Source organism: Miniopterus schreibersii (genome assembly GCF_964146895.1).
Source record: "Miniopterus schreibersii genome assembly, chromosome: X".
NCBI lineage: Eukaryota > Metazoa > Chordata > Mammalia > Chiroptera > Miniopteridae > Miniopterus > Miniopterus schreibersii.
Genome location: NC_138104.1, coordinates 103755153 through 103766356, shown reverse-complemented (window position 1 = coordinate 103766356; position 11204 = coordinate 103755153).

Here is an 11204-nt window from a genome sequence, read left to right as displayed (position 1 = left end):
ATGAGCCAGAGAAAGGGAGATAGAATGAGAGAGAGAAAGAGGAGGGAGAGAGAGAGAGAGAGAGAGAGAGAGAGAGAGAGAGAGAGAGGAGGACTGGCAGAGAGAGAAACATGGGCTTGTTGTTCCGCTTTTTTATGCATTAATCATTGGTTCTTGTATTTCCCCGACTGGCCATCACACCTGCCCCCTTGGGGTGCTGGGATGATGCTCTAACCCACTCGGCTACCCGGCCAGGACCAGATCTATTACATTTTAAGTGCATGTAATGGCGCAGCAAGTCCCCATTTGGAATTTACATTACAGAGAGAAATATGTAATTTCAGTAAGGTTGTATATACATATTTGTACATACATTCTTATGTTATATGTAACATGCTCATTACTTTTTTTATCATAAAGGAAATCTTATACAAGAGAGATCTTAAAGCAACCAAAATAATTGAACAGGGTCCAATTGTATTTTTTTTAAGTGGCTTGAAGATAGGTGAGCAAAGTGAGAATCAAGCAACAAACTAAGTTTCAGGTGAGCACCCAAAGAGCAAAAAAATTGACTTATCCGGAGAGAACAGCTGTAAGTGGCTCTTTTTCTCCTCCGCCCAACAACTAGGATTCAGGAACCAATGGCAAAGTGAGATTATTGGTGAGTTTTTCCTTTCTACTTTTCTGGGTGCTCTAGATGTTCTAAAATGAGCATGTGTTAATTGTTAATAGTAAGTTATATGTAGTATCTTTATCAATATGTAAAGAACACATCTGGCTTGTAAAAATTATTCTACACTCGTAGAGCTTCCTTGTGTTTGTCCACTTGGTGGCAGCACAAACCCATGAAATAAAGATCAAAAATTATTTCAAGGTATTGGGTCTGAACTTTAACACGGTATTATATGTATTTTTCAGTGATTTTGACATGTTATTTGCAGAAATTATTGATTAAATTTTTTTAGAAATAAAATGACTATATTCAGTGTTTAATCTATAGGTGAAAACGCATTACTCAGATGAAGCCAAAGTTGCAAATGTGGTGTTTATCTTAATGGTTGAAGATTCCTGATGAAAAAAGGAAGCTGCACATTTTAAAAGAAAAGGTGCCACCTATATGATAGTTTTCTAATTCACCCTTTCACATCAAATATCTCTGGAGCCTTTCCCTGTTTCCCTGTCCTCTTAGATATGGTGTTTCTTCAAGGTTGCATTGGGTTCCAGCCCTTGGACACATCGTAACTTGTTTAACTGATGTAAATTGGCCAGCGAGGCCATTTTAGCTGGCTTTAAATGATAAAAGCTTTTCCCTGGTAGAAAATATGCATGGAAAAATATAATAGTCTTCCAAGTAATCACCACTCAAATTTGATGCATTTTAATTTTTACTGCCTTTGCTTCAGATATTTTTAAGAAAGAAAAGTTTACAGGCCGAGTTTAAGGTCCTTCTATCCAGTTAATTTCTATCCTTCCATCTGAAAGTCACCTCCAATCTGAAGCTGGTGTTTATTTTCCTATCCTGGATGTCAGGCTTTCATTCAAAAGTTGCTTCCATAAACAATATAGTATTGTTAGAGTTTTTCAATTCCACACCTAAATGTAATCACGATTATGTGTGAAATATACAATTATGTGTGAAATATACATTCACACATAAATGTATATATATATATTTAATATATCTTTATTGATCTCAGAGAGAGGAAAGGAGAAGGGGAGAGAGAGAGAGAGAGAGACAGAAACATCAATGATGAGAGAGTCATCCATCGAGCCCAGAGCCTGGGCATGTGCCCTGACCGGGAATCGAACCCCGATGGCCTGGATCCCAGGTCGACTCTCAACCACTGAGCCGCGCCGGGCGGCGCTGTGTAGTCTTTATTTACTTATCATTATGATTTTGAGGTTTGCCTGTGTTCAGAGAGACTTAGTGAATTTTACCTGCTCTCTTATCGTTATAAATATAAGTTGCTAGCACTCTGGTGGTGGATCCTGGTGTCTGGCAGCCCTGCTCCCGCGACGGGGCGGGTGTGCGAGGGCCGCGGCCACGCTGCGGGCCTGGACGGCCGTTCCCGAGGGCGCCCCTTCCGTCCCGCTGCACACGCCCAGTCGCACCCCCGAACGACTCCGGTTTATAATTCAGCCAGTCGTGAAACGAGCCCCATTTCCTCACATCCTCCGTGTGGTGTGAGGCGTGGCTGCCAGTGTTTTCGAGGTTAAGCACCTTTTCAGGCTCATTAGGCAGCGCGTTTCGAGTTTTGTGCGTTTCCCATCGGTAGCCTTCGCTTATTATCCGCTTGGGTCGTTTGTGTTTTCCTTATTGGCTTGTAGGTTTTTTAATGTGTTTCTCGTTCCGACGGGGTCTCTGCAGGAAGCGGGGGCGGGCGCACGCCCAGGGATTTCAGGTGAGCTTCACGGAGGCGCTAGCTGCGGGGGGGGGGGGGGGGGGGGGGGGGGGGGGGGGGGGGGGGGCAGGCGGGGCCGCAGCGGGCGCAGCACCCGCGGTGGGCAGCAGGCGGCAGCGCTCCCCCGGGCTGGGGTGGCGGGGCAAGCGTTGGGCAACAACTTTCCCAGGGTTTCTGGGCGTTTCCGCCTGGTCAGGCTCCTGTGAGCAAAGGGCCCTGAGAACCTTTGTTCCAGGATGGCCGGGTGGCAGCCAGCCTTGAGAGCTGGAGATAGTGGCCGTAATAAAGATAAAGAACGTAAGGAACGTGCCCTGGGGAAGACACTGCAGGATCCCCGGCCTTCCCATCCCGAGACCTTTGCTCACCTCCCAGGGAAGCGCCGGGCCCCCGCCGCCCCCGGGGATTTGCCTGCATTCCGGATGGCGGCGGCCGTCTGCGGGGAGGATGGGCGGGCGGCCGCCCGATAACGGCCGGCTTCCTACCGCGGGCTCCTGTCCGCGGCACCTCCTCCCACCCCGCGCAGGACACGGGGCCCTTGTCACGTCGCCCCGTGAGAACCTGGGAGCTGGGTACCAACTCGAGAAACTGCGCTGGTTGCTGCCTTTTGCTGTAACAGAGTCTGTCTGACCGGGGCTTTGGTGCCTTAAGTCAGGATGTGTCCCCGAAACTGGGGCAGGCTGCCTGCGTGGCTTGCAGGACAGCCAAACCTCGGAGCCTCCGTAGGCTGGGACCTGCGGGAGTGAGCAGAGCCCGGGAAATGTAACTGTTCACAGGAGCTGAGTGTTGGTCTCGGGGCCAGCTCTGCCCGTGGGGAGCGCACACGGCCGGCCTCCGGGTCCCCGGCGCTCCGCCCGCAGACCAGAGGGGACCGGAGCACCCGGCTCAGTCACACAGGTCGACGTCGCAGGTGCACAGTGAAGTGGGGCAGGGGAGGCTGGGCAGCCACAGGCCGGCTGCGGGCACAGTGACGGCTGGGTGCTTCGCAGATTTCCTGTCCTGCGCTGCGGCTCGTCTTCCTCCGCAGCGCGCCTGTTCCGTCGTGGCCTTTCGCTGTGCCTTCCGACTTGCCGTCTGTGCTCGTACCTCGTAACCGGTCCATGTGCGTGCTGACTGACTGTTGTATGCGGGGTTCTATGTATGTCCATTAGCTCAAGACTAACAGCAACAATAGCAGTGACTAATTGGAGCTGGGTGTGCGTGGGGCTTGGTTAAGAAAAGCAGAGTGCAGCTACAACACTCCACAACACGCGGGAGCCCCCGCACTGCACAGCAGCACGCAGCAGTCAGAAAGCGCGACTTCCCGGGGCCAAGCAGCGAGGGTGCGGATCTCCTTTCCTAGGCCGCCCAGAGGCGCTGTCTCCAGGGCAGCTTGAGCCGCCAGCTTGTGACGGCGCGATGGGCCTGGGCCTGGCCGTTTCTCTTCTCTGCTGTCCTTCTTCCTAATCGCGCTGGGATTGAGACATTTGTAGCTGTTCCCGGTACCTCATCCAACCTTGACAATGTCAAAGGGAAGAGATAAATATTATTGTTGGCTGACTCTCTTAAAAAGAGAAGAAACTGCCCTGGCCGGGGTGGCTCAGTGGTTAGAGCGTTGGCCTGCGTGCCAAAGGATCGCAGGTCCAATTCCCTGCCAAGGTCACATGCCCAGGTTGCGAGTTCAATCCCTGCCCCAGTGGGGGCATGTCGGGGAGGCAACCAATAGATGTGTCTCACATCAACGTTTCTCTCTCTCTTCCTCCCTCCCTCCCTCCCTTCCACTCTCTCTAAAAGTCAATGGAAAGAATATCCTCAGGTGCGGATTAACCAAAACCAACCCCCCCCCAGCCCTCAATAGTGAGGGTCTGTATTGGGATACAGTCCCCTCCTGACCCAGGAAAGTGACGTTTCTCTCTGGCTAGCTCATGTATTTCATATTTGCATTGTATTTTATACAACATGTCTGTGTATTTGTGGAAATATGAGGGGCATGGGATGCATTACTCAATCTGCCCAATCGCCAGAACTGAAAGTTGTAGTCTGTTTCCAATTATTTAATATTATAAATAATGCTGCGATGAATATCCTCTCCCATTCATCTTCGTGCACATCTCTGGTTATTTTCTTTGGAGAAAAGCCTAGAAATGGTCAGAGTGTGAGCATTTTTAAGGTGTTTGATATATATAACGTCCCACTGCCAGCCCCAAGGAATGCCTCACTTTACATTCCCTGCGAATTCCTGTTCTCCTGCTCTCTCTCTGACATCTGGGAACTTAAAAAAAACAACCCACAAAACCATTTAGTTAGGCAAAAAGTAAAGTGTGAAAACAGTATTTTTTACATTTTAACTGGTTAGAAAAATCAAAAGAAGAATACAATTGTGTGACACGTGAAAATGATATGAAATTCAAATTTCAGTGTCAATAAAGATAGTTTTATTGGTGCACAAACGTATCCATTCCCTTGTATATGGTCTGTGGCTGCTTTCAAGTGACAGTGGCAGATGGGAAGCTTCTCCAGAGACCTGTGGCTGCAGCACCTAAAATATTTACAACCTGACCGTTTTCAGAAAAGGTTTGCCAACCTTTGTTTTAGATAAAATCAGCCCACTGAGACCAAATGAACAACTATACACAACAGGAATGAATCTCACAAACAGAAAGTTTCCAAATAGCCCTGGCCAGTTTGGCTCAGTGGTTAGAGCGTCAGCCCTCAGACGGAAGGGTCCCGGGTTCGATTCCGGCCAAGGGTACATGCCTCGGTTGTAGGCTCGATCCCCCGCCCCGGCCTGCGCAGAGTGGGAGGCAACCAATTGATGTGTCTCTCTCATGCTGATGTCTCTCTCTCTCCCCCTTCCAGTCTCTGAAAAGCAATGGAAAAAATATCTTCAAGTGAGGATTAAAAAAAAGTTTCCAAACAGGCATAACTGACCGACACTGATAGAAGTCAGGAGTGGTAACCCTGTGGGGGACAGTTCAGTGACCAGAAGAGGCCATGAGGGGCATCGCAAGTGCTGATCTAGGCGCCAGTGAGATGGGTGAGTTCACGCCGTGAAAATCATTAAGGTCACACTGCTGATCTGTGCATCTACCTGTAGGTAAGTTATGCTTCAGCGGAACTTACAGAAAGAAAAGGAGTGATGGGCATCCCTTGGCCACATCTGGGAACATACAGTTAGATCAAAGCAGGCCAAAATGTCTTCTGCTTTCTCTCGCTTTCTGTTTCTTAGTTCTTCTGTATCTCAGCTTTCATTGCTTTCCTCTCCTCACTACCTGCCCCCGGCGTTAGGGGAGGGACTCCTCTTGGTGTGGGCAGATCTATTCTATGATGACTAGGAATTAGGTTGGCATGATACAGGGCTACGCATTTGTCACAGGTATTGATTGCTGTGTAACAAATCACTTCCAAAATTAATGGCTTAAACAACAATAGTTTAGCATTTGCCGGTGATTCTGTGGGTCAGGCTGGGCTCAGCTAAATGATGCTTCTGCTCCACGTGGAATCGGCCGCAGCCATGCGCCGGGCTGCACGGCTGTCCAGGATGGAAGGTGCAAGAAGCCGTAACCTCCAGAGTTCGGCTCCTCAGTGCTCCTTTCCACGTGGCTCTCTGGGGCGACCTTTAGCACGGAGGTCTCAGAGTGACCAGGCTTCTTACACGGTGGCTGACTCCCAGGGGCAAGAATGCGAACGTGCCGGTTCTCTCAGGCCTGGGGATGGGAGCCCAAGAACATCATTTCCACTGCATTAGATTGGGCAAGTAAGTCACGAGGTGACCTCTCCACAGGAGGGGAAATAGATTCCCCTTCCTGATATGAGCAACAGAAATGCATTTATGACCTTCTTTAACCCACCCAGAACTTTACCTGGGGTGATAGCTGAGCTGGCTGGAGCTTGCCACACTTCCTAGGGCGCTAGGGCCTCAGCTCGTCACAGTAGATATCCCCACCCCTCTCCATGTCATGGGAGACTTCCGTCGACCCATTCATGTAGCATGTTTATATTCCAATCACCCAAGCACCATTCGCATGAATTCAGTAACAAATACACACAGAATTTAATACTTTGTAGAGACAGCTTATGGACTTAATTGAACTGGAACTTGTCAGCTTTTCATTTAAAATAAATAAATGCTGCGATGTACTCTATCGAGCATGAAACTCAAGCAACACAACATTACCATAAAGGCGCTCGCTTTTACCGGAGTTCTGGTCTGGACCGATGCTTCCCCAACCTTAATGTGCCTGGGAATGACCTGAGGCTCTGGTTAAAAAGCACATTCTGATTCCGGAGGTGTGGAGTGAGGCCCGATTGTGCTGCTCTGTGGGCCGCAGAGTGTGACGCTCACCACGTTGGGCACAATCAGACCACATTGTAATTCAGTCGGTCGGAGCTCAGTCCCTGGCAAAGCACACACTGGTGCAAACAGCCCCTGGCGAAATTGGCTTGGAGTTAAGCTGGTCCTTGATAAGGAACATAAATCAGTTGGTTAGGGATGAAATAATTTATTCAGATGACAACCAATCACACACACGCACACGCACACGCACACACACACACACACACACACATCTGTTAATGGGTGAGAACATGACACGGGCAGAGAATTGGATTCAGGTTCGCGCATGAAGCCAAGAAGGCGAGTGTTGTAGCAGGAATGCGCCTTGAATCGTATCAGACCTTATCAGCTCCGAGCAGGCTCTGGAGGGCCCAGCACGGTTTCTGAGTTTGGGTGGAATTTATTTGATAAACAATATCGGTGTTTGATCATATTATTGACATAGGGTTGCAAAGATGGACTTGTGATTTTTTTTTTTTTTTTTTTTAATGTAAGCACCGTAATTTGGACAATGGACGGCCCTTCAGAAGTGGTGATTACAGCTCTCAAAAGTGGTGTGTGTGTGCGCGCGTGCACAAAAAAAGATGTATTGAGTTTTACAAACTTGATAGTCAACTTATTTAAGTTACAACTTCAAATGCTTAGCTTTGCTTTAACCTTTTAAGTTCAGCTTAGAAACTTTATTCTTTTCTTTGTTTTTAAATTCATTTTTGAGTCTAGCAAATAATAGTGACCACTTTTTAAGGGGCCTTTGGAAAATACTTGGTCTCTCTTGCAAACTTAGGTAATTAAACACGTCCATGAATTTTAAAGTACATTTAAAACTCCTGGTCTATTGCACTCGGTTCTCTTCTTAATCACTTCCATTGTCTCAGTGAACAAATACATTCCCAAGTATGCAAATAACTTTTAAATCCAATAAATTAAAAGGATAAATACAGTGAAACTTAGTTCTCTTCAAATGTGCCACTATTGTATATAAAATTTGTTTTCAACTAAAATCACAAGTTTATACTCATTACCCAATTATACATTTGCAGTGGCTTCCAAAGCTCAGAAATTCTTTGAAACTTTACAAACGCTCAAAATGTCAAAGGGGCACACATTCCTTCTTCACCGCAGATGTGAACCCTAGAGTTGTGACTCTCTGAAAAGCTTCTGTGCTTTTCCCAAATCCTCCTGGAGCTGAGAATCGCCCCTGTACATGGTAGTCACCATCCCGTGACTGGCCTGCATAGTCACCCTGGACTGGGGCTGGCCCCGGCTGGATTCTTGTCAGTGACCCTAATGGACCACTTGAAGTCTATTAATGATTGCTGTGTCCACAATGCCCTGCTTCCCAGGAGGCGGTCCCAAGACCCTGACCCTTCGTTTTAAGCTGTACACATATTGATTCTTCTGTGTACCCAGGGACATTTGTAACTGGCAGCTTGACCCCTCGATTGGATTTTGCATTTCTGTGGTCCTCGAAGTATGTACTTTCCCTCTAGCTCTAAAGACCTTTGCACTCCAAGAATCCCAGATACCCTTTTATCTGCTAATAAGAGCTCTGGAATCCACGGAATCTCTGGAGATGCCTTGATGAGATTGGGTGCGGGTCTTGGGGCAGAATTGCCTCACAGCCACGGTGTTTTCATCCTTAGAGGCGCTTCATGTCTGGGTGTGTCTCTTTTCATGATGGCGGAAGGAGCATGTACATTCTTGGATATTCCAAATTCTACAGGAGTCCCTCCCCCCGCCCCGTCCCTGGCTTTGCTCTCTGAGGTGAAGCCCTTGGCAGGTGCTTAGGTCACAATGAAGGGGCCTCATGAATTCGATCTATGTTCTTTTAAAAGAGACCTCGCAGGGCTCCCTCACCCCTTCCACCGAGTGAGGACAGAGCCAGAAGTCTGTGACCCAGAGGAGGGTCCTCAGCCGGCCGTGCTGGCACCCTGATCTTGGACTTCCAGTCTCCAAAACTGTGGGGAAGAAAGTTCTGTTGTGCATAAGCCACCCCATGTGTGGCACGTGGTGCAGGCAGCCTGAACCGACTGAGACGGGGCCCCAGCTCTTCAGTTTGCACCACAAAACCTAGACCCCAAACTGTAGCCGGTCCTGGTGGGAACACCAGGAAAACCAAGTCGGGCAAGAATCAAACGTGGCTCACAGTGTGGTTGGCTGGGGGCTGGCCTTTTGCCCATTTCTGCTTCTGTGCCAGGTAAGTCTGGCTGAACTTCATGGACACATGGCCTAAAGCCGAGTGACAAACACATCCAGGCTCTTAAATGTGCTGATTCGGTGCATGTGTGAGCATTTGCTTAGTGACAGGGCAGGGCTTGGCACCTCTTAGCTGAAAAATACGCTCCTATTGATTATGATGTTGAGTAGCAAGAACACTACCCAGATGGCTCTTTGAATCAATATTGTCAAATCGCTTTCCTTAGATGCCACCCCCACCCCCTTCCGTGTGGGTAAAACAGCGCTTTGCAAGCTGATGGGGCTGGGCTGGGCCTTTCAGCGATGCCTGTACTGTTGGTCCATGAACCACGCTTAGAGCAGAACGGGTCCTGAAAACAGAGCAGCTGGTGATGGAGTCGGGGGGTATGGCGGGTAATTCATGTGTCAGCCTGCCCTGGCCACTGAGGGCCAGGCATTGGGTCAGATGTGATTGTGGGTGCCTCTGTGAGGGGCTCCTGGACGGGCCGGATCTTTGAATCGGTAGACTGGGGACAGCAGAAGTAGTGGGCCTCGTCCCATCAGTGGAAGGCCTGATTAAAACAAAAAGATCCCCTGTCCCGCCAGCTGCCGCCGCCTGACAGATGGGGCTGGGACATGAGTGTTCTACTGCTTTTGGACTTGAACTGAAACCTCAGCTCTTCCTGGGTCTCGAGCCCCCTGGCCTTGGACTGGAACTCCACCATCGGCGGGCCTGAGTTTCCAGTCTACTCACTGCAGATCTTGGGACTTGTCAGCCTCCAGAATCATGTGGGCAAATTCCTTATAATGAATCTTGATATATAGAGTGTCCCCCAAAAATGTCTACACACACTTTGAATAATGATAAAGGCACTGTTTAATAAAATACATTTCATTTTCAAAATTGAGCTATCAGCTGTTAAAATGTGTAGATATTTTTTGGGACACCTGTATATACACCCTTTGCCTCCGTTTCCCTGGAGAACCCTGACCACTGCAGAGGTCCAATGGGATCCCTGAGCTTTAGTGGAGGCCGGTAGGACCCGTCCCTCCAGTTATGACAACTACAAATGTCTCCAGACACTGCCAAATGTTCCCCTGGGGCCACAGTCGCCCCGGCTGACAACCACTGATATATAACCACCACCCTGGGTTGTTGCTCTAGGATCTAGTGAGGTTACATGTGCTCCAAAACTGTTCCATTCATGCTACAAAAGAGACTAATTTATAATGCTGGTGTCATCAAATGAAAAAAATATTGTTAATGACCCAGAGACTGCTCGTTTCTGTGTCGGCTAAATCCCCCCCCCCCCTCGTTTCTGCAAGCCTGAGCCTTCCAAGCTGCTCTGCTTGGCTCGTAAAGCCGAGGTCTGCAGTGTAAGAATCTGTTTTCCCAAATACACAGGGGACCAGAGTCGTAATCCTAAACAGGAGAGAATCCAGCCAGGAGGAAGTGTGTAGTAGGCTGGCTCAGGGCAGCTGCGTCTTCCCGAAATGATGGTCTGCCTGGGACACATTTCCAATTGGCTCGTTAGCACTGTGTTGAATATAACCCATGGGCTGGGAAGGAAAAGTAAAAATGCAGCTTTGGGAGCGGAGACCTGGAGAGGAAGGAAGTGGTGACTACGAATGTTCTAAGTTTGGGAGAGAAATTGGTCTAACATTTTTGACATCTGAATTTGAGTAACCCAGGTGTGAATGGAGTCCGCCTACCATACGATGGCCACAACCCAATTGCAAGGACATCGCTCTGCTCTGAGAAGCCGACGCAGCGCAGGCTGGAGCGCAGACATGGACCGGCTCGGGCACGCGCCGACTGCCCGGATACCCTGCATCTCTTTGGAGCGGCCCGTTAGGAAATGAGAAAGCCACTTAACCTCAAGACTGGGCGCATCTACACAAATCCAGGAAGTCCCATTTGAGAAAAGTGCCCCCGGTCTCCCTGTCCACACACAAGATCTAAACAAAGACTTTTCCGATCACAAGTCAAATAGGTGTCCAAAGTTAAGGAGATAGAGGCCTGAAATAAAGGCTCCAGGAATAACCCCGCCCCTTCCCCATTCCAATCCCAGAGCCCAGGGAGAGGTGTGGGTTTAGGGATCTCGGTATTTCTCTCTTCCTTTGCAGTCTCTAAACCAGCAAGACAGGAATTAGCAAGAATTACATCTAATCTCCTCCCAAGTGTGTGGATTTGCATTATTTAAATATATGGGGAGTGCCCATAACCGAGTAATTATTCCAGCATTTGAAGAATGTCAAACAATGAGCGATTTCTTCTTCAGACCCAATCTGGCCCATTTCCGTTTTCCTCTTAGCACATTGTACAGAATTACCCA